The following is a 24,756-nucleotide window of genomic DNA, read 5'->3' as shown; positions in this document are numbered from 1 at the left end:
TGGCTTTCATTTCTAATATGAGTTCCATGTGGGACACTGAGGGCAGGTTTGACTGCTCTGTATTGTTGGGGGATACAGCAGCACCTGGGGGTGGATGACAGTGGCACTGGTAATTCTCAGCCTCTGCACACCTAGATGAGCACCCTGTCCTCCCAGGTGTTGTGAGTTAGGGATCAGGTGCACTGGGAAAAGGAACCCTCACTCAGCCTCCACTCTCAGCCATGTGGTGACTCTGGGGAGCCTCCTGGAGATGAGCAATGACCTCGCTTTGTCTTTTGGTCATCTTCACGAATGCCAAGGCTTTGCCCCATATGGGGATAAATAATTTTAATCCAAAATAAAATCTCTTGCCACTTTTTTGGTCACTCCTAAAGGGGGAGGCCAGTGAAGGTTCCAAATTGGAGGGAGAAGGTGGTCATTTCAGAAAACTCATCAGAATGCCTTTTAAAATAAACCAAGTTCCATTATTAGGAATAGTTAAGGGCCCTTTGTCTCAACATTTTTTCTTTGTGTAAAAATTTCATTATACAATAAACGTCCCAATTTGTATGGCCTGTCGCCTGCCCCCACTGACGCACTTTAAATTCTCCCATGATTTTTCTTCTGGTTCACTCATGATGGGATTGATAGCTCCTGTAGACAAGACTTTAAGAAATAGCTATATGCTCTTTTCAGGTGGGGATCTTGCACTTCAGTGTGTGTTTTTTGTGCTTGGAACCCAAACCCACAGAGTTTGCAAAGAATAATTGAATCCTTCCAACCGGAGGATGCTTATATATATTCTGTTGCAAGCTGCTGATTTCCTCTCTTCACTCTCTTCCTGTCTCTGTTGTTCTCTTTTGAGAGAGTTAAAACTGAGTTGTAGAATTAATGAAATTTGTTCTTTCAAAGTGATGGCAAAGACCCCATGAAAATAGTTTATAGCTGAGTTTTAGGAATGGGGATGATTTCCATCAGAGCCTCTCCCAGTGTCTGTTTAGTGATCCTCTGTGATAATGAAGAGGAAAGTGAAACACAGACCTTTTAAAATGATCAACACAGGTTTACCAAGTGACAGCATTGGGTGCTCACTTGGTATTCCTGAAAACCTGTATCAGATAGGCACTCCTGTGAATGGCTAAGATGATACCCATAGTTTTTAGAAATTTATTTTGACACTTAAGGACATCTAGGGATGTAAATTCAATCACTGCTACTTTCTTTGTAGGCTTGGATGAAAAGTGGCAGCCTATATAACAAAATTGCCATGAAGATTAAGTTCTTGTTAAAACTTTGAACTCCCCTTCAAACTTAAGTTTGTCTCTAAGCTTGTAATACGGGTTAATGACTCTTAAAGCATGATCCACGGGTGTTGGGCAATCAGGATAATTTGAATTTTGAGAGGTAGCTGTAAGTTTAGCATGGTTTAAAACAGCTGCTTGTTTAGAATAGCCTAGAAAATGAGGGCTTGATTCAAGTGGGATTCTTCTGTGTGTGTGGCTCTTTTTAAACCAAACTTGCAGGCGGCACATCTTTAGTGTTATTTTTACTGGAGTGGTTGGTGGGCTAGGACCAATCAACTTCCTGGGTTCAGGTTTCTTTTTAGCAGGGGTCTTTTTTCTTCCCCTTGCCAGTTGGCTTGTACTTTTGAGGGCAGAAAGGAAGAAATGCTAGAGTCCTAGATGACTGCCTAGAGGGTCCTGGAGAGTAGGGTGTTCTTGTCACTGTGTTTCTCCACAGGCGCTGGGGAAGACCTCCTAACCCCAGGTGAGCTGTGCTGCCTGCAACCTTCTTGCAGTGGGCCTAGAACCACTCAGGTGGCTTTTTCTTTGTCACTGTCAACTCAGGAAGTATTTACTGAATCTTACTGTTTGCTCACCGCTAGAGGAGTTAGTTGGTGGAGATGGGGGTTAAGGGAGATGTGTTTGGTGCCTAAAGCAACCTACAGGTGGGTTAGGAGGCAGTGTACCTGGAGTGACTCAACCTTAATATGCACTGTGCACTGTCAACAAATGAATCATGATAAAATGAGGTGGGCATGGGGAGGCAACAGCTACAGAAAAATCAGCCTGACGGGATTGACTTGGAAGCCAACTCTGCGATGCCTTGAAGATGGTAAGCATTGGAAAAAAGAGGAGGCTGTACTATTAAATCATTCAGCCTGCCATATATATTCGCTACAAATGCAGTCTTAGGGAAGTCTTCTATTGTTCTCTATAAAAGTAATATTTAGAAGGAATAGGCACGGACAAGTTGCTTTTTGCCATGTTTATGAGTAACTCCTTGTGCCTATGTAATTTAAAACTACTGGTATAAAATATGCTAAGGGGTTTGTAGTGTTTTCTCTAATACCAGTTTATTTATGGCTTCATAACTTTCTAATCAAGAGTATTTTTTTAAAGATTTATATTTCCCTAGGTAATTAAGCAATATTTAAAGCTAATGCTTTTTTAGTCATTGTCCTGAGGAACTTTTTGGTTTCCTTTTGTTGTGGGGCCTGAGTTTAGGGAGAAAATTTGTTATTAAGAATTTGTGAGTGTGTAACTGATGTGATTCTGCGATTTGTATGTGGGGTAAAAATGGGAGTTCATAACCCAATTGAGTCAAATGTATGAAAGATGATATATCATGAGCTTTGTAATGTTTTGAACAACCAATAAAAAAATATTAAAAAAAAAGAATTTACCAGGTAATCCTTTTTAGGAAACACCTCTTTAGGATTGTATTTTCTTGCTTTGCGAAGATATTTTGGTTACTCAGTACTTGAAATTTGCCAAGTTTCAAGGAATGATGTTTTTGGCCCAGTTGGAATTTCAAACACCATCTCATTTATTTTGTTATTTTATTTTATTTTATTTTTTGCCTTGCTTCTCAAAGTGTACTTGGAAAAATTTCTTCCAGGAGAAATGCTCACCCTTTGAATCTTTTGAAGGAATCATGGTCCCCATTACATTGGACCCATACTTGGGTGAGGTCTTGATGTCCCTGTGGCCATGGCAGCCCCTGATCCCAGAGCTTCCTGAGACTCTGTGCTATGGGGACTTGCTTGAAGTTCCCAGGCCCCACAGACGTCCTGTGATTTTTCCTAAGGCAGTTTCTCCAGGCGTCAGACCTGTCAGGGTAGCTAGTTCACCCTGTTTGTAGGTGGGGAGGGGAGCAAGCCTTCTGAGGACAAATCTAATCTCTTAAAAAACTCTCTTGACGTCATCAGACTCCTTCAGTGTTCTGCAGGCTTGGGTGGGGGAGGGGAGGGATTCCTTCCTCAGAATGAACAAATGCACTTGTGGTTTACTGGTGTGGGGGAAGGGTGGGGGAGTGACAGGCTGGTTGCTTCCCAAAGCCACACAGTTACAGTGCAAGGTAGCCAAGCCATCTGGTGAGAATGAGTGTGTAATGTGAGGGGGGACTCAGTGATGTTCTGTGCATATGTGAAAGCCCAGGTGGAACAGGTAGGGCTATCCCGCTTTGAGAATCAAATTTGCTTTTCACCGATGTGGGCTTCCCTGACCCCACACATCATCATATCCTTTACCATTCCCTGAGGATAAATCACTCAGAAAGCAGATTGTGAGGCCAGGTGAGGGGCTGGCCAGTTTTGCTACTTTCTCAAAGAGTCTCTGTCCCAGTTAGTTTTATTATGACCACGGTGTGTACTCTGGACTTTTGCAATTTGTAGCTACAACCATGTTATTAATCTTAATTTTGAAAACTAAATAGTCTCCCTCTCCACATAGAGCTTTCAGACAAACTTCTAAAAATAAAATGATAGAAGATTTTAGTCTTCTGGTATGTGATGTCAAGGAGTTTATTGGCCCTTATTAAAAAGGGCATTTGTGGTCTCTAGAATTCTTTGGCTCTCGATGAGGGTAGTGATACTCCAATCTTAGATTAAGTTTTGAAAGAAAATCTTGTTGCAGGTTTTCTGTGTTGCACAACAAGACCCCCAATTCAAGGGATCCCAAATTTTCCCATTCTTTAGAGAGTAGGTTTCTTCCCATTGTTTGAGCTAGAAGATTTTTTTTGTGCAAAAAAAAAAAAAAAAAAAAAAGCCTGGTGCTTGCTATACATTCAGCATGAAAAGTCTGCTAGGACAGAGGTCTGGGGGAGCAGGGACCTCAAGGCACATACCAGAGCCCACTTGTGTTGATTATTGGTGGGGTGCTTCTCCTGGAGATGTGTTTATCTGCAGCGAAAGATGAGGCATCCTTTTCAAGGCTTTGTTTGGGGGACACAGTGGCAGCCTAATCTTTTCTGAGCTATTAAATGTATGACTTGCCCTTCGCCTTTTCTCTGGTAGTTCAACAGGAAATGGAACCTTTTAACTCCTTGCCTTGGGGATGTTTACATGGCAGAAAACTGATGCAGTTTGAAGTTGAGCCTTTACTTGGTCTCTTCATCTAAAGCTACAGGAGAGGAAAAGCTGGGCATCCTGGGATGGAAGGTGGTGCCCTTTGAGAGCACAGAGAGACAGAAAGCAGATTCGTCTGGACCAGGGAAGGGTTCAGGTGGGTCATGGGTGCAGGGGTTGGAACCTCGTGAACCTCTTACTGGCAGCACAAGGGAAGGGAGGTGGACAAAAACCCCTTGGTGGGCCTAGGAAGGCTGGACTTTAGTCTTCTGGGTTTCTTGCTGCAGCAGAGATTCTGGTGCTTTGCACAGGTGTAGAAGCACAGAGACCTGCTGTACTGCAGGCATCATCCATGGATACACTAAAGCACTTACCTCACCAGGTTGTGATGTCTTTTCCCCTCGGCAGACATTGAGCTATGTGAAAGCAGAGCCCTTCTCTTATTCATCTCCATAACCACAGCAGTTGCCTCCCAGTATGCAATAAATCTCTATTAAATAAGTAAGTGCACAGAGGAAACTTGGCAGCCCAAGGGAAGTGGTGGGTCTGAAATGAATGCTGGCTGTGGAGACACTAATGCAAGATGGCCAGGATGGAGACCTTCTCACTGTACCTCCTGGATCGTGGACAGGTGGAATGCAGGAATTTCTCACATTCAGTCCCTGTCCCCATGTTAAGGTGAACAATGGACAAGCAAAGGAGAGAAGGTTTAATTGTTTAAAAGATTTGTAAGTATTAATGTTCAAGTTACATGTCGGATTCAGTTTCTGAAGGTCTGGCACTCTGGCTGGTCAGGGGTTACCCATTAGGCAGGACTGTCTAGAATAAGGCCAGTTCATGCTGGTTGTATGTCTAGGGCAGGCAGATGTCTCAGGGCCTTTGACTCTCTTCCTGTGTTGCCTCCTGAGAGTGCAGATGGAGAGGGTGAAGCCCAAGCCTGGGACCCGCTGAAGGTGAAGAACTTTTCTTTTGGGTTCTGTAAGGCCCCCCAGGAAGCCAGAGTCTTACCTTCTCCAATTTCCCCATGAGCTGGGGCCCCTATATGAAGGGAAGCTAGGAAGTGGGTGTAGGCATGGTGTGTGTACTCCATCCTCTGAACACACACACATTTAAAATTGTTTGCAGAAGCAAATTCTGGATAAGAAGACTAAAACTTCCTTGTGTACATGGTTGATAAATGCTGCCCCTTCTTTCCCTTTACTAATTAATTTCCTTGACAGCAGTGCTTGCTGGCGGCTTTTCTTCATAGTTGGTTGCTGAATTGTGGTGCTCAATTATCTGTGTAATAATATGCTATAAAAACACATAAAGCCAGGAAAAAAAGGTTTTAGCCAACTTTTTTGTTGGTTAAAAAAGTTGGCTCAGCCCTGAAAATAGACACCTTGAACATTCACATCTGGACTGAATGGAGAACATTGACTCTGCCATGAATAACTTAATTGACTAGATTTTTTTCCCTTAAAAGTCACAGGAAAACATCAAAGTTGATTGTGAACACAATATGATTGCCTCATATACCAACAGGAGTAGCATCTCATTAAAATATTTGGTTTTTCTGGTGGTGTTATTTAGAAGTGGATCTCTGGCTACTTTGCTTCTGAAAGTGTTGATCATACATCTCAGCACAGGCCTTTTTCGGGTCCTATTTTAAGCTAGGCACAGCCTACCTACTTGTCATACATTCTAGCATTTGTGTCTATCCTTAATCTTGCAAGAAAGGTGGGGGTTATCTGCTTAGAAAAAGTTATCTGGAATGTCTCCCAAAGGCTCTTGTGTTGAAGGCTTGGTCTCCAGTGAAGCGATGCCCAGAGCTGGGGCTTTGGAGACTTGATTGGATCATGAGGTTCTGGCCTCATCCATGGGTTAATCCATTGATGGGTTCATAATTGCACTGACTACTGGGAGGTGGTGTAAACTGTAGAGGGTGGGGCGTGAGTGGAGGAAGGATATCACTGGGGGCCTTCTCTGAAGGCCCCCCACACCTTCCTAGCTTCCATGAGGTGAGCAAGCTCCTCCACCACACTCTCTGCCACCATGATGATCTGCCTCACCTTAGGCCCAAAGCAACAGAGCCAGCTGACCATGGGCTGACTGAAGCCATGAGCTAAAATAAATCTTTCCTCCTTTAAGTGGTTTTTCTCAGGTATTTTGTCACAGTGCTAGAAAACTTGACTAACTCAGAAAGTAAAGTTCACCGAGACTACATAACTTGCTCATGGTTTGCATGATTTCAGAATCGGTGCTTTTTATTATGGTGGCTCAGTAAAAGTAGAGAAGGGCTAATGTTCTTTTTTTTTTTTTTTAAAGTTGTTCATGAATGGTAAATTTGTTGATGTTGTAAAGTGTTTAAAAAAAAAAAAACTATGTGGAATACAATTGCTGAACCTTGCCTGAATTCCTGACTCATAAAATTGTGACATAACATAAGGCAGTGGTTGCTTTAAGCCGGAAAGCTTAGGACTAGTCTGACGCACACAATGGATAGCCAGCTTAAATAGCTTTGGTTCTTTCTGTTTCTCCTGGGTGCCTGTTTACCCTCGTGCCCCAATCTTGCCCTCCCCACGGTACTGTCTGGAAGGAGCCAAAGACTCCTCCAACTGCTGTGGAAAGGCTAAAGACCATTTATGAAATAAAACACCAAAGCAAATAGAGACAGAAGATGTTTGGGAGAGCCAGGATCACAGTAAGCCAGATATTTAGCCTGTGTTCTTGGCATCTGGAGTTGAATAGTGAACTAGGTGCTGTGGCAGTGTTTTTGGTGTCCTCATTGATTATATTTGCATCACCTATGACCCTTGGATGGCAAATACCACTCGTGTTTGACTGGGAGACCCTGTTGCACGTCTGCATTTAAAGTCTTGCCAGAAGGCTCTGTGAGGTGCCAGGGTTGCAGAAGCATTGGTTTCTCTCCCACTGGCTTGTGGAGAAAGATCATGTTCACTGCCCAGGGCCATTTTTGAGCACCTGTTATGAGTAGGTGCTGTGTTGGGTGTTCACACATGTCCTCCTTCTGATCCTCAAGGCAGGTCTCCCAGGTCGAGGGAAAAGCTGCATTTCCCATGGAGTCTCTGAGGAAGCAGAGATTCCAGAGAACTCAAGTCCTTGTTATTGGATCTTTCTTTCAGTTGGTGTCAGGGATGGGATTTGAACCCATTTGTTTGCCTTTCCATTGTTGCACTCAGATTTTCCCTGATCTTCAACTTGGATCTTCAGGCAAAGGTGTATGACCTCTCCCCTGAGTGCAGCAAAGAATTTCAGACCCTTGACTCTATTTATGTTGTTCATGAGTCCTTCTTTGGTTTTGCATGTGTGTGTTTGGAAGCATAGTTTCTTACGAATTTCTGTCCCCACCCCATCCTAAATTTGGAGGCGTGTTAATGTCCCATTACAGAACTGAACAATTCTCCCTGTGTTGAGGGGCAACAGACATGCTGCTTTCAAGGGCCTTAGATTAGCAAGGTGTAACTTTTGATGTTTAGCTTACCCTGATCATTTTTGAGTGGATCCTCAAATAGAAAGGCAGCTATTAACAGGTGTCATTCCCGTTAGGAGTATTGTGCATGTCATTTCCTTTAGGAGTCTGAGAATAGCCAGTGCACATTTTATAAAAAGAGGAATGTTTACAACTTAATTTTGCTGAACTGGTGGGTATTTGGTGATGCAAGGAGAAAGGAAACCAGTAGAAAGACTATCTCTCCCCTTTTCCAGGGCATAGGCATCTTTCTGTGGTCTGCACATCAGCAAAAGGATGTTTTCCTACAGAAGCGCCATTTATAAATACAGTTTTCTTTTCATAGCAGTGTTTTAAATGCTGGCCTGGCAACCCTAAGGCAGGCCTTCACCCCTTATGGAGGATGATGGGGTTAGTAGAATTCGTGGTGAGAAGTTGGCAGGTGAGGAGAAGAACACATTCCTTCATATGTTTGGTGATCATTTGTTAGTGTGTTGATCCTCATGTGAAAGTACAGCTCACAGGGAAGAGTGGCTTTTCTGGTAGTATCTGCAGTAGAGAGTTTTGCCTCTGAGATTTGACTGGGTTCCTGTTCCTGAGTCTTCCAGCCCAAAACAGAGCAGGGGCTTGTGGGGTTCTGAATTATGCCTGTGCCACCGTCAAAGCAGGCACACTGTGAGTGCCAGCTCCAGGGTGTATGTATTCCACTTACTCAGAGCTGTCGGGTCTTATCACCCTTGCGTTAGGAATATTTTTCCTACCTGAAAACTCATAAAAATTCATGTAGTAATATCAGTGCCTGCAGGATCCCGTAGAATTTTGTTGAGCTGCTTATACCCTTTTCTCCTAATGGATATATCATTCTCCTCATACACACGGATCCAGATGCGCGCTTGTGAATCTATACAGGAGGCTCATGTATATGCCAAAGTAGGTTTGCCAAGGGGAATGAAATAAACTAATTTTCCCCCCAGTGGTTCAGTGTGACTAAGATATTTCTATGCATACTCTCAGAAGACTCTATTCTGGGGAATATTTTAAATTTCATTAACCTTGTATATGTTTTACTAGACAGCTACTCAGCATACCTGTCTATTTTATTAGCATGATGATGTTGTGCTTACTTGAATGTCTAGAAAGAAAAAATTATTTAGTGGATCTATATATTTTTTCCACAGTAAATATTTTTTAGCAAGGTCACCTTTTGTTGGAAACCACAGATTCATAAATTCTTACCCACATGGTACAAATCCTTGTGCCCTGAAAAGAAAAAAAAAAGTATGAGGTTTCCTTTTTCTATTATACCAGATTTTAGTATTTAAAATATAGGTCTTAAATTGAGTGAAAGAGTTAGGTTTTTTTTTTCTCTTTTTTCTTTTTCCCCCTCCTTCCATTAGAGTGAGCAAGGGGGACAGTATTTAAAAATGATTGTTACCCTGTAATTGGGGTGAACCACTACCAAACTATTCTATAGGGCACATCATATCTCATTATGCTTGATTATGCTTGTAAGGTGAAACCTTAATATAATAGAAGGTGGAAGCCTGTTCTTTTTAGCACTTTTATAACAAAGCAATTATATATTATTGTGAATATATATTTGTGAGTAGGGAAAAATGTGGAACTCTGCAGTGCTACTTTCCTTCCACATTAGAACCATATGGAATTAGGCCTATAAATTAATACATTGTAAAAGTCCAGTAACATGTTGGATTCTGAACAAAGTTATATAGCACTTACCTTTTATTATTGTGAATAAAGAAGTTATCATTGTGTGAAATTAGAATGGGCAGATCATCTGTAATAGCGCTGTTATGGCAATCAACCCTGACTGATGGCCTTTAAAAAACAACAAAGCATGGCCTTTTGCATAGCATTTCTAATAGTAGAAAAGGATGTGTCTCTGTGAGCACTGGTCTCCTGCAGGGAGCGTTAATTTTCTGTGAACTGCAACTTAATCTTTCTATACATTTTATAGGAAAATATTTGCTACTACTTGTTTCTTACATCTTTTATTCCTGCCCCTGTGCTCTTTCCTCCACCCTCATGTGAAGGGGAATTCTGTTTTTTACGGGTCCTAATTTTTTTTTTCCTTGGGTCACACTAGGCATGATAACTCATTTTGTTGGAGCGCTAGTGATCTCAGAAGTGGAAGATTATGACTTCTGTGGGGCTTAATCCACCTGAGCAGGTGCATTCTAAGTAAGAGAGATTCTGTTTTAATGCAAATGTCTCCCCTAATTCAGAGGAAGGGAGACATATATGGGAAATGACACAGCAGTTAAGTCAGAATTGTTTCTAAATAGATTGTTGTTTTTCACCCCCCCCGAATTCTCTGGGTACCAGCAGCAGTGTCTTGTTAATAAATTGAAGAGAGAGATAAAGGAGGATTTGAGGGTGACTGTCTTAATTTTTTGCTCTGAGGATTCAGAAGTGCTAAAGAAAAATGAAGTCAGAGATCAGTGTGGACTGTCAATAATACAGTGTTCACTTTTGAGGGGAATTCGATTCTGAGGACCTGAAATAAAAGGGAATGTTTATACTAACATGTCCAATGCAGAACTGTAAGGCAACTCAAGTTAAATGGCATGTGCCTCAACATGGTGGATTTATGGTGAGGTTCCAGAATTTTCCCTGTTCTTCCTTTGTCTTAAAGTGTGCTATTGTATGAGAAGTAAGAAAATGACTGAGCTGTATGTCTAGGAACCAGGGCATGAAAGAAAACCAGAGCTCTTCTGTAGGTGAGTAAAATATTTCTACCAAGTATATAATTCAGTAGTATATCCTAGACCTTCCTGTTCAACAATACCAATTTGCTTTTCATTCATTCCTCCAACTACTCTACAGATGAGCACCTAGTATGTAACAGTCACTGGGAATACAGTAGCGAAAAAAAGAAAACAAACAAGCCTTTGCGGCTTGTATTGTATGTAGAGAAGACAGATGCTATGTTAGACAATGAGGTGGTATATTAGTTGACAAACTTTTTGTATAAAGGACCAGGTATAAATTTCCTTGTTTTTCTTTCATTTTAAATTGAATTTATGGACCAGATGGTCTTTGTTGCAACTACTCAATTCTGCCATTTTGGTGTAAAAGCAGCCCTAGACCGTATATCCATGAATAGGTGTAGCTGTGTTCCAACAAAACTTTATTTGTAGGATCAAGTGCTGGGCTAGATTTAGACCACAGTCTGCAGTTGGCAGACCCTGGGGTTAGATAGTAGTATATTCATCCTAAGGAGAAAGAATCGAAGGGAATATGGGGTGTTGGGTGTAGGGAAAGGCATGCTGCAGTTTTGGATTGCATGGTGAGTCTCAGGGCCTTGCCAAGAATTTGGATTATGAAAGTATCTGAACCAGATGATTTATTTGGTTGTATGTATGTCTGGGGGTAGGGTGGGGAGAATGATCTAGAGAGAGGGAAGAACAAGTGCAGAGGCCCTAAGGTGGATCATAGCTGGAGAATTTAAGGCATGACTAGAAGGCCAGGGTGTTTGAGCAGAGGGGGTATGGGGGAGAGTGGTAGATGATGAGATTGGAGGCAAAGGCTGAAGATGAGGGGGAAGGTTTCATTATGTCACTTTGTAGGTCCTTCTGAGCCTCTTCTCTGCACCTTTAAAAAAAAGTATATCAGTAATTAAGTTGGGTAGTTTCTGGAAGTTTTGAGTAGAATAATGTGATCTAATTTTTAACAGGATCACTGGCTTCTGTATGGGTAATAGACCTGATGAGGTGCGGAGGAGACCCAAGTAGGAAGTGATTGCAGTGATCAGGTGAGAGTGCTTGGACCAGGTTAATAGGTGGTGGAAGAACCAAGTTCCTGATGTGTATTGAGCATAAACAAAACAAGATTTGTTTACCAAGTAGAAATGGCATATTAGAACTGGAGGAGTCCAAGATGACTCCAAAAAAGGCTTTGACAAGTTAAACTGGAAGGGTGGAGGACTCTTTACTAAGTGGGTAGACGGAGGAGGTCAGCCAGCCAAACAGCCAGCAAACTCACTGCACCAGATCCCAGGCCCAGTGAAGTACATGGGTACCAGGCGAAGCAAGGTATGTCATCCCCCAGATCTGTGTGTGCCTTGGTGGCTGTAAGTGTCCACTTGATAAAGCTGCAGAGCATGACTGTCCATGCTGGGGTTTGCTCATAGTGTTCAGTCTGCTGCTAAGTGTGGACCTTGTACCACTGTTGAGTCCCTGAGAGTCCTGAACTCTTATGGGGCATGTGAAGATGCCATGTACAAATTCTTCGAGTGAATACTTTTGGATACATAAGGTTTCAGAAATTCTGAAATCCAGTGATTACCAAACATGCCTTTCAACCTGGGGAGGTGTGCAGGCTGATACCTGGCACCTACGTACTAGTCATAACCTTAAAAGAGTTATGGATTTGAAGAACTAATACCAGCTCTTTCTCTTCCTTCTCTTCTTCCTCCTCCTCCTTCTTTTCATCTTCCTCCTCCTACTCCTCTTCCTCTTCATACAAAAGTTTATTTAGGAAGTAGATACACATTCAAGGGAGAATGTGGGCTGTCTTGAGAATGAGAAGCCCCTCTTTGGGTGGGGGCTCCAATATTTACAGAGGGGCAGTAGTTAGGGCTGAACTAGTGGTGGAGCCAGGGTGATCCTAATGTGGCTCCTTCCCTTCATGTATGTAGGTGTCTTATCTCCTCAGCAAAATCACATGTTGAATTATGAAATTTAGATTAAGACAAGTATAAAGGCAACTAACCTATACAATGGGGAAAATCCAATGAAATCACCTCTCTTTCCTTCTAGGGTATCAAGTGTTTGTCTGTGACGGTGAAGTCAGAAAAAGGATGTTTTCAAACAAAAGTGCCATTTATGAATACAGCATTATTTTCCTAGCAACACTCTGAATGCTGGCCTGTCACTCCCAAGGCAAGGCTGTAACCCTTGTAGAGAACAAGATAGATGGTGAAAATATTTGCAAACTGTATGTCTGATAAAATATTAACATCTGAAATATACAAGGAACAAATATAATTCAGTATCCAAAATACTGATAACCCTATCAAAAGATGGACAAAGGACCTGACTCAAATGGCTAACAGGTATATGAAAAGGTGCTCAGCATCTCTAATTGTCAGGAAAATTTAAATCAAAACTACGAAATGATGAAAGAGAAGTGTTGGCAAAGATGTGGAGAAAAGGGTGGTGGGAATGTGAGTTAGTACAGTCGTTATGGAAAACAGGATGGCTGTTACAAGCATTGAAAGACCTACCCAATGGCCCAGCCATCCTGTTTCTGTGTGTATGTATACGTTTATCTCCAGAGGAGCTGAAATCAGTTGTAAAGAGATGCTCCCCATGTTCATTGCCACATTAGTCACAGTAGCCAAGATATGGAAGCAATCTTAAGTGTCTCAGTAGATGAATGGATAAAGAGACTGTGTGTACACGGGTGGTGGAATATTCCCGTATTTGGCCTTCAAGAAGGAAGTTCTGCTATTTGTGACAACATGGATGGATGGGGCTGAAAGACATTTTGCTAAGAAAGAGAACAACTGTGTGTGATCCCATGTGTAATGGAATCTAAAATTGTCCTCCATAGAAGCAGAAAGTAGAATGGGGTTATAGGGAAACAGGGGTTGAAGGCAGTTGGTCAGAGGGTGCAGTTTCACGTATGCCTAGTGGAATGTCCTTGCATCACTGAGGACATGCCCTCAAAGAGGATAATGGAGCTCAAGCCTTTTCCTGCCTCTTTTGCTTTCTGATCTTGAGGTGAGTGATTTTGCTCAGCCACATAATCCTACCATGTGTGCTGCTTGTCCTGGGTCTAAAATGGTAGGGCCACTGGATCTTGGACTGGAAACTCCAGAACCATAAGAGGAGCCTGTTCTTTATAAATAATTGCCTCAGGTATTTAATTATAACAACATGAAGCTGAGTAATACACCCAGGCTAGACAGACACATGTAGGGAATCTATAGGTAGGTAAAGTTGTGGGACCAAGAATAGTTTCACGTAGACAAAAGAGAAGTGACACCTGGGGCATTTTAGAGTTTACAAGTCAGGGACATAGAGAGTAATTTGCAAAGGCAGGGGATTGAGGAGGAAAATTGGTGATGTCCCTGGAGCCAAGTACAAATGGTATTTTGAGGAGGAATGGTGGTTTCAAACCATGGGCAGTGCTGCCAACAGTCCAGGAAGCTGAAGCTGAGATCTGTGTCCTCACCGGGATAGCTGTCATCTGTGACTTGGGTTAGAGTATTGTAGATGGAGAGGTGTGTTCACAAGAGAGAATTTTTAGATCAATGGCTGCAAATAATTAAACTGAGTCTATACAATTTGGCATCTGTGAGCTGTATTAATGATGGTCATTTATTTTCTCTCCTAACCATTTATCATCATCACTATTATTGTTTTAGTATAATTAAAGAAAAAAAATCACTTTCTATATCAAAGTTCAGAACTTAACCTATTTAAAAATCTGAAATAGGAAGAGATAAACTTCTATGATTGGTTTTCCCCACTTACACTATGTAACTCTGGGGTCTTGCTTATTGTTGCCACTGTGTCAGCGCTCTTTCAGATTTGCTGGAAGTTTGGACAGATTTATGAACTATGCTTCATTTCCTTTGGGCACATTGCCATCTCTCCTTTTAAGTTGGCTGTAAGGCTATGAAATGAAGAGGGTCCTCGTCAATAGATCCAAAGTGTAGGAGGAAATTGTTGTCCATCTCTTCAGCCAATATCACAAATCGATCATGTACAAAAATTTCATCCTACGTGGTCAGGTTGGATTCCATCTTATGGGTTATAGGGGACATATCTAATTGTGCTCAGAGGATAAAATTAATAGATCAGGTAATTGGAGCAAAGGGAAGACTACAGGTTGAGGAGAAAAGAAAAATCACAGTGAGGTTAGTGTACAAGAATCTTGGCGAGCTGTTCCTAGATGGTTGCTGGCCAAGAGCCAAAACTGGATTGTAAATTTCAGAGCATTCTAGCAGCCTAGGCAAAGGAGAAAAGATGACTTTTATGTGATCGAATGTTCTAAAGACAGAAACAAACCGGCTACACAGGAGAAGCAGATCTTGTTATGGAAGACTGAGAAGTTTCCCCACACCATTGGAAATGTTGAGTGGTGAATGTCCAGAGTCCTCAGTGATGTGCCTACAATAGACCTTCCAGAGTTGCCCAGATTTGCACCTTATATTGAAGGATCCTTCTTGGTGCGATTGTATTAGGGACCCAAATCATGCTATCATTTTTGGGAGGGAGCCTGCATGACATTCTGGACACTGTTCATATAAGGTCATCTCTAGTGTTCTGATGCTTGAATGGGAAGACAGGTTAAGACCTTCTTGTGGAAACTAAGCCTAGTGGGGTTTTATGCCTGCATGGACGATCACCAGCACCAGGGAGGGGAGAAAGGGGAGGGTTGGGTTCATTCTTACTGGAATTCCTTTAGATAAAGGAAAATACTTGGCTTCTAAAAATATGTTTTCCTTGTGCCCATATTCTTGGAGAAGGCCTGTTGGCACTGATGGCTTTACTGAAAATTAGAAAAGGTGAAAGTTGAGTCAACACGTATCAGCAGGATCCAGCTCTGATCCCTGTGCTGTGTGGCTCTGCGCTGACCTGGGAGGGCTCTCACTTGCACACCAACCTGAGGATCAGCCTTGTCCTATGTAAAAGCTTTTTTATTTCCAATCTCAGCTGCCTGACTCTGTTCCAGTTTTAGCAAATTACTTAGAACTTTTCATGCTTTGTATTATGAACCATTTTCCTACGAGCCCATGCATATCTCCCTGAAAGAATTTCATGTAAAGCTTCAGAGTGTTTTACGGTAGTCTGTCCCCCATTTGTTGCCTTTGGTATAACTCTGTACACAGTGGAATGCTTTGAGATAGTGTCGGACCACAAAGAATTATCTGCTGTTGCCTCTGGCTGCTGGGAACTGGCACAAGAATGAGAAAGTGTGAACTAGTATTAAAAACAACTTACTAAACATGTAGTGTTTAATCAGCTGTAAAGACTGCCTAGGAATAGTTAATATTCACACTGGAGTAGGAATGTATCTTTATTTTGAAATTTCAAAATATTTGAGTTAATTGTTTATTAACTTATAAGTAACAAGATGGAGTGGTGGGTTTTTAAGAATAGGGTAGAGGGTTTAACACCCATTTAAAATACATTAGGTCTGAGCTCTATCGTTAAGAAAGGACTGTATTAATGCAGTGGTTCTCAACTGTGGTTACATATTAACATCATTTTAGAATTACAGGGGGAAATTCTATGGTTTCACTCTAGACCAATTAAATCTGACTTCTTAGATGGAGCCTGGGTAAAGTTTTAAGTTCCCTAAGTGGTTCTCATGTGTAGCTGGGGCTCAGAACTGCTACTGCAGGATGCTGAAACTCTGGCCGTCATAATGTAGTGATATCAGACTGTAACTCTTGGGTCGTGACGAGTTGATGAGATCTCTAGTACTGACTTTGCTGTCCAACATTATCATGGTAAATCTGTGTTCTGTCTCTGTCATGCATGTGCTAAGGAAAAGGATAATGACTTACAGACTTACAGATGCAGTGGGCAATAGTAGTGATTTGGATTTTATTATTGGGAGTCAGTTTGAGTGGCATCTAGACTAAGGTTTATTCCTGTTCTTGTTTCCAAAAGAGACTTTGTTACAACACAAGCAGCATAAAGCTAAGTTGTAAGGGGAGTCTAGTAAAGGTGATAAAACAAATTTGTAAGCACTTGGAGTATATATTTAAATTTAAACTATTTGTGTATTAACTATATGCCACTTTCTCCAAAGGTTCTGATAAGATTCTACCTGGTAAATGTCATCAACTAGTTTTTAATTGCAATTTGTGTAGATGAACTTGGACTATCTGGAGCTGTTTGAGAAAAGATTAGTGTCTTAATTTTCTCATATAATGCAGAGCTTATCCCAGTAGAGAACCTCAAAACTTAAAAAAAAAGAGTGGTTCCATAGAGCAGTTTCTCAGAATCTCTGCTGCCTATAGATTTCTAGATGATTAAACTGTTGCAAACTGAGAGCTGGTGTTACAGAGGAGAGGGTCAGGCCACAAAGGTGCTACATGCTAGAGCAACTAGGAAGGCTGCTGCTCATTTTTTTCTTGATGCCATCAGACATCCACGCTTTGGATTCTGTCATATGCTTCTAGTTTTTCTATAGTAGTAAATCCTGTCTCTTAATTTGTTGCTCTGATCTTTCAAGGATCATACTACATAAAGCAGTATCTCCATACTGCTTTATGTAGTGGGTTGTACCAATTTGGAGTCCCGTGGTAGGTGATCACATTAGTTAGAATTACGGGTCAAATAAGTATAAGTTTGTTGTTCGTAAGGGTCTAAGGACTTTGTCTATACATAGAATTTGGAACTTGGAGTTTCCACAATCTATGTCTATGAATTGTAACAACTAGGCCTAATTGTTGTTTGCTTGTTCACTCCGATCCATTATCTTTGTTCTAGAAAGGTAAAGTTCATGGTAATTTCTAAATAGGAGTAAGGAGTAAGCACTGTATGTGCAGCAGTGAGGCAGGGCCTTAAGACATTCTGGAATTTGGAGTTCCCTTAATCTATGTACAGTTTTGCCTCTAATCTGAATCTCCCATATTTTGATATTCAGTCTTCCTGAGGCTGTAAGACACATACAGGAACATAAGAGAGGAGCCACAATAGTCTTATGTGTCACCATGAGCTGTGAACCTGGAGAGTGCAGATGGAGATTATTTAAAGCCCTCCATGTGCTGTGAATTGCAACAAGTGTACTTAATTGTTGTTTGTTCACCCTGGTCCATTGTCTATGTTCTAGAAAGGCAAACTTGATGGTAATTCCTAAATAGGGGTAAGGAGTTACTGTATGTGTAGCACTGAGGCAAGGCCTTAAGACATTCTGGAATTTGGAGTTTCCACAATCTATGTACACTTTTGCCTCTAAATCTGAATCTCCCATATTTTGATATTCATTCTTGCTGACAATGTAAGACACATATACAAACACAAGAGAGGAGCCACAGTAGGTTTGTGTGTTACCATGAGCTGTGAACATGGAGAGTGCAGATGGAAATTATTTCATGCCCTTCATGTGCTAGGTAGTGCTCTAAGTCTTTGCATGTACAGTAACCTCCCCAGTAACACACCCCAAGTCATGCAAGTTTAGATATAAAGTTATTAATGCTTGTTGGGCATTATGGACCCAGGCTAGTGGCAAAAGCTTGCACTATATATAACTTCATAATATAAAATTTTGTATTTCATATGATTTGATATTTTGGACACTTCATCTAGTGTTGTGATGAGATTTGATTTTATTCATTTACCCCTTGGGGGGAAGAACCCCTATGAGATAGGGATTGTTGCCTCCCTATTTTATAGACAAGGAAACTGAACCAAAGAGAATTTAAGTAACCCGTTAAGAGTCACTTAGTTAATAATTGGCAGAGCCAAGATCAAAACTGAACCTGGGTAGTATGACTTGAGGTCTCAGGTTCTTACAAGCTGTGTTCCACTGTCCTGGAAGATGCTCGAGCCTGGTCTGTTTGTCACTTGATTCTGAGTTGTCATTACAAATAGGGACTTACTAAACCTTTCCCCATAGAAAATTTTCTTCTTTGGATTATTTTCCTGGAAAAAAAGTTAGTAAGCAGAATTTAGACATCATGGGTTACATTGTAACTGCCTGAACTATTTTGAAGTGTTCATCCTGGTATCTCAGAACATAACCTTATTTGATCACAGAGTCATTGCTGATATAATTAGGTAAGATGAGATCCTTCTGTTGTACATTGGGTCTCGGATCCAGTATGGTATGACTGTTACCCCGTTAAAAAGGGTAAAATTGGAGGCAGACATACCCAAAGGAACTCATGTGAAGACTGAAGTTACTGCACAAGCCAGAGACTTTCTTGATACCAGGAGAGGCCTGGCAGAATTTCTTCCCTAGTGCCTTTGGGGGAGGGTGGCCCTGTCTGCACCTCCATTTCTGACCTCTAACTTACAGAATAGAGACAGTAAATTCTGTTACTATTTTCTGGTGCTTTGTTGTGTCAGCCCTTGGAAACTAATAGATTCCTGGAAAAAATTCTCATGCAGAATCCTAGTCAACAAGTAATCTTAAACTTACTGCTTTTCCATATCAATTGGAAGCCCTGATTGAGAGACTATAGCAGAGATGCCTATAATTTCCACTTAGCTCACATCCCTTTCCTAGGTGTTCCTTCCTATTGTCTTGCAAGGGATAGGTAGCTACCCCCCACCCAACCACCCCAGACCTTGCCCCACAGCCAGTTGGAGCCAGCTGGGCACCTGGAAGGACAATCACAGTGGTTTTCCAGAGTGCTGATGCTCCTCCTAGATTGAAAATAGTGGAGGTTGAAAACTCATCTACTACACCTGACCTGTGGAATACCAGGCAGCACAGAATATCAGAGGGCAGTTGTTTCCCCTCTGGACCTCATGGCTGACTGGGAGCTATTGTGTCCTGTCAAGAGGAAAGATCACACCACAGAGCACTAGCCTGAAGGAAGATTCAAATTAAAAATCCAAGTATGGTTTCTACTGAAGGCATATTGTTTTTGCGTTTCAAAAGTCGAAAAATGTAAAGTTGAAGACTGTTTGCATTTGGAATTGAGATGTGGAGAATTGCTAGAAAGCTGAGTTGAGAGGTCATCATCTGGGGACAGCCTTAGGTGGTCACTGGCAAGCAGATGAAGAACAGAGATAAAGGAAGCAAAAATGGGGCAAAGACAGGGATTGGGTCCAGAGTGTGCAAGAGAAAGAGCTGATACCTTGATTCTTTTTTTAAAAAATTATTCTTTTTAGTTATACATGACAGTAGAATGTATTTTGGCAAGTTATGCATACATAGAGTATAACTTCTTCTATTTAGAAATCTATTCTTGTGGTTGTACATGAGGTGGAGTTACCCTGGTTGTGTATCATATATTCATATATGTCTTTCCTGTGCTCTGCCTCTCTCCCTTCCCTTTGTTCCTCTTTGTCTAATCCTATGAACTTCTTTTTTTTCCCCTCTCCACCATCCCTTGTTTTGGGTTAACATCCACATATCAGAGAGAACATTCTGCCTTTGGTTTTTTGGGATTGGCTTATTTCACTTACCATAATATTCTCCAGTTCCATCCATTTACTGGCAAATGCCATAATTTCATAATTCTTTAAGGCTGAATAATATTCCATTGTGTAATATATACCACATTTTCTTTATCCATTCATCTATTGAAGGGCATCTAGGTTGGTTTTATAGTTTAGCTGTTGTGAGTTGAGCTGCTGTAAACATTGATGTGGCTGTGTCACTGTAGTATGCTGATTTTAAGTCCTTTAGTATAGACCGAGGAGTGAGATAACTGGGTCAAATGGTGGTGTTCCATTACAAGTTTTCTAAGGAATCTCCATACTGCTTTATGTAGTGGGTCGTACCAATTTGGAGTCCCGTCAACAATGATATACCTTGATTCTTGATGTTATACAATTTGTGTTTTAAATTCTTCCTGATGCCCAATCATCCTTAATGTGTTTGGACTTGGACTTGGGGAGAAGCCTCTAATGTACACACACACACACACACAAACACACACACACATATACATGTATATATTTTAATATATGGCATGAAATGTATATGTGAAGATATATATACATTTCAATGTCATGTGTATTTTTCATCTCATATACATGGCAATATATATTGAATACCTACATTTCTGGGTACAGCCATTTTGCTTATTTTTCTATTTGCTAACTTGTATTTATATTAATATCCTTTGTAGCCCACTAACCATTTATCTTATAATTGCTTGGTATTTATCTTACAAAATTGTGGGGTTGACTTAGGAGATCCACAGAATACTTTCCCCTAAAGCTGTAATTATCATTTTTATCTAAAGAATAGCATAAATCTTGGTTATCTTTTATGAAGAATTGCATATTTTCAGAACCTCTGGTCTCTCTTACCACAGTGTTAGGGCTGGGCGCTGCCTGGGTCAGAGCATTTCATAAATCAGGAAAGAATAGGAAGGAGTATATACCTATCTTGGGGTGTTCACAGAAGCCTGGCCTTGGGAGCAACGTGGTGGCTCTGAGTGTCCCAGTGGACTAATCATGTTTGAAAAGTGGTGCACACCTGGAGAGCATTTTCAAAGTCCTCTGTAACTCTCCTCCTACTCCCTCTTCAGAATGCGGCTCTAGGGGCGTGGGAGGGGCAGCTGTGGTTTCTGTGATGGTTGTATTCCCTCAGGAGAGGTATCTGTGCTTTGTTTGATGGGATTGATCTTACAGTATGATTTTTAAAATTTTTATTCTGCCTTCAACACACAGAACCAACACAGTCAAAATGACAGCAGATGCCCCCACTTCCTCCACCCCTGGAAATGAACTGTTCTGTTCCCTGCTGCTAGAATTCTCTTCCTTTACCCCTGGCTGTGTGTGACAGCTGCCTTGTTCTTAAGTTGTGAACTTGGGCTAGGTTCATGTTGTGGAGGAGCCAGGTTTGAGACTCAGCATTCCCTCTATTGATCCATCTTGTCGCTTTCTGAAGAAAGTGCTGAAAAATAACATAGCATTATTTTCTTAGTGTTTTCTCCTTATTTTTATTTATTTATTTATTTTTGTTAAATAGCTCTACTGGAGTGGTAGAGATCATGGGAGTCTGTTTAAAATACATTACTGGGGGACAACATAGTGGTTGAGCAGGGGCTTTGGAGCATGCTGATTGGGGCTAAAATCCCCACTGTAATACAGGTTATGTAGCATCTGTCTCCCATGGGGTTTGTTCAGCGGGTGAGGTTTTTAGCTGTTTACTCCTCCATGTTTACCTGGCTTATACCTAGCACCTCTGTGCACACTGTAGCCTAACTTTCCAAACAATTTAGGCAGTTCATTGAAAAGTTTTAGTTCTTTAACTTCTTTTGCTGTGTGTATGTGTGTTTTATGGCTGACTTAGTTGCTTGATAATACATAGTATAAAATATTTTCCAAGCCCCTAATTTTTCTGGCCTTGATATATGGAAGGATTTTCCATGCAATTCAGGTACTTTTGTATACAGTGAAGTTTTCTTATAAAATATATTTACACACATACACACATATGTATATATACATAAATATAAACACATCTATAAATTTCTTTTTTTTATTTAAGAGTTTTATTCCCATCCATGCCCCCCCCCTTTTTAAATTTCATTATTTTCTTTTTTTTATTGATTGTTCAAAACATTACAGAGCTTATGATATATCATCTTTCATACATTAGACTCAATTGGGTTTTGAACTCCCATTTTTACCCCAAATACAGATTGCAGAATCACAACTGTTACATACTCACATTATTACATAATGGCATATTAGTGACTGTTGTATTCTGCTACCTTTTCTATCCCCTACTATCCCCCCTCCCCTCCCCTCCCCTCCCATCTTCCCTCTCTACCTCCTCTGCTGTTGTTCAATTCTCTCCCCTTTTTCCCCCCTCCCCCTTGCCCCTCATAACCTCTTATAATTTTGTGTATCATTGAAGGTCTCCTACCATTTCCATATGCTTTCCCTTCTCTCTCCCTTTCTCTCCCCCCATTCGTTTTTGTTTACTGTTAGTCTTTTCTCATGCTCTTCCTTCCTGTTCTGTTCTTAGTTTCTATGATTTTTGTCATTTCTTAGTGCTGCATAATACTCCATTGTGTATAGATGCCACATTTTTTTTTTATCCATTTATCTATTGAAGGGCATCTAGGTTGGTTCCACAGTCTAGCTATTGTGAATTGTGTCACTATAATCATCGATGTGGCCGTATCCCTATAGTGCGCTCTTTTAAGGTCCTCAGGGAATAGTCCGAGAAGGGTGATAGCTGGGTCAAATGGTGGATCCATTCCCAGCTTTCCTAGGAATCTCCATACTGCTTTCCAAATTGGCCTCACCATTTTGCAGTCCCACCAGCAGTGTACAAGTGTACCCTTTTCCCCACATCCCCGCCAACACTTATTGTTGTTTGACTTCATAATGGATGCCAATCTTACTGGCGTGAGATGGTATCTTAGGGTGGTTTTGATTTGCATTTCTCTAATTGCTAGAGATGGTGAGCATTTTTTCATGTACTTGTTGATTGATTGTATGTCCTCCTCTGAGAAGTGTCTGTTCAGGTCCTTGGCCCATTTGTTGATTGGGTTATTTGCTATCTTATTGTTTAATTTTTTGAGTTCTTTGTACATTCTGGATATTAGGGCTCTATCTGAGGTGTGAGGGGTAAAAATTTGTTCCCAGGATGTAGGCTCTCTATTTACCTCTTTTATTGTTTCCCTTGCTGAGAAAAAACTTTTTAGTTTAAGTAAGTCCCATTTGTTGATTCTTGTTATTAACTCTTGGGCTATGGGCGTCCTATTAAGGAATTTGGAGCCCGACCCCACTTTATGTAGATCGGAGCCAACTTTTTCTTCTATCAGACGCAGTGTCTCTGATTTGATATCTAGCTCCCTGATCCATTTTGAGTTAATTTTTGTGGATGGCGAGAGAAAGGGATTCAATTTCATTTTGTTGCGTATGGATTTCCAATTTTACCAGCACCATTTGTTGAAGATGCTATCCTTCTTCCATTGTATGTTTTTAGCCCCTTTATCAAATATAAGATAGTTGTAACTTTGTGGATTAGTCTCTGTGTCTTCTATTCTGTACCATTGGTCCACCTGCCTGTTTTGGTACCAGTACCATGCTGTTTTGTTACTATTGCTTTGTAGTACAGTTTGAACTCTGGTATCGCTGTACCTCCAGATTCACATTTCCTTCTTAGAACTGCTTTTGCTATTCTGGGTATTTTGTTTTTCCATATGAATTTCATGATTGCTTTATCTATTTCTACAAGAAATGCCATTGGGATTTTGATTGGCATCGCATTAAACCTGTAGAGAACTTTGGGTAATATTGCCATTTTGATGATGTTAGTTCAGCCTATCCATGAACAGGGTACATTTTTCCATCTTCTGAGATCTTCTTCTCTCTCTCTCTTTAGGGTTCTGTAGTTTTCATTGTATAAATCTTTCACCTCTTTTGTTAGGTTGATTCCCAAGTATCTTATTTTCTTTGAGGATATTGTGAATGGAGTGGTTTTCCTTATTTCCATTTCAGAGGTTTTGTTGCTGATATACAGGAATGCCTTTGATTTATGCGTGTTGATTTTATGCCACTTTGCTGAATTCATTTATTAACTCTAGCAGCTTCTTTGTAGACCCTTTTGGGTCGGTTAACTATATTATCATGTCATCCGCAAATAGCGATAATTTAATTTCTTCTTTTCCTATTTTTATGCCTTCAATTTCTTTTGTCTGTCTAATTGCTCTGGCTAGTACTTCGAGAACTAAATTGAATAGAAGTGGTGATAGAGGGCATCCCTGTCTTGTTCCAGATTTTAGAGGGAATGCCTTCAGTTTTTCTCCATTTAGGATGATGCTAGCCTGAGGTTTAGCTTATATAGCTTTTACAATGTTGAGGTAAGTTCCTGTTATCCCTAGTTTTTCTAGTGTTTTGAACATAAAGGGATGCTGTACTTTGTCAAATGCTTTTTCTGCATCTATCGAGATGATCATATGGTTCTTGTCTTTAAGTCTATTGATGTGGTGAATAGCATTCATTGATTTCCGTATATTGAACCAGCCTTGCATCCCAGGGATGAATCCTACTTGATCATGGTGCACAAGTTTTTTGAGATGTTTTTGTATTCGATTTGCCAGAATTTTTTTGAGAATTTTTGCATCCAAGTTCATTAGAGATATTGGTCTGTAGTTTTCTTTCTTTGAAGTGTCTTTGTCTGGTTTTGGGATCAGAGTGATGTTGGCCTCATAGAATGAATTTGGAAGAGCTCCTTCTTTTTCGATTTCTTGAAATAGCTTGAAAAGTATTGGTATTAATTCTTCTTTGAAGGTTTTGTAGAACTCCGCTGTGTACCCATCCGGTCCAGGGCTTTTCTTGGTTGGTAG

At 40.8% G+C, this 24,756-nt stretch overlaps 1 protein-coding gene across 7 annotated transcripts in view; it reads left to right on the top strand.

Annotated features, from left to right (window-relative positions):
- MAST4 (microtubule associated serine/threonine kinase family member 4) overlaps nucleotides 1-24,756 on the top strand; it is a gene marked incomplete at its 5' end in the record, with an annotated part of 570,488 nt that overhangs the window by 13,415 nt on the left and 532,317 nt on the right. The window lies entirely within an intron of this gene.

Source organism: Spermophilus citellus, assembly GCF_964194105.1.
Source record: "Spermophilus citellus genome assembly, chromosome: 1".
In the NCBI taxonomy this organism is placed as follows: domain Eukaryota; kingdom Metazoa; phylum Chordata; class Mammalia; order Rodentia; family Sciuridae; genus Spermophilus; species Spermophilus citellus.
Note: the sequence above shows the minus strand (reverse complement) of the source record. Positions and strands in the feature narration are given on the sequence as shown.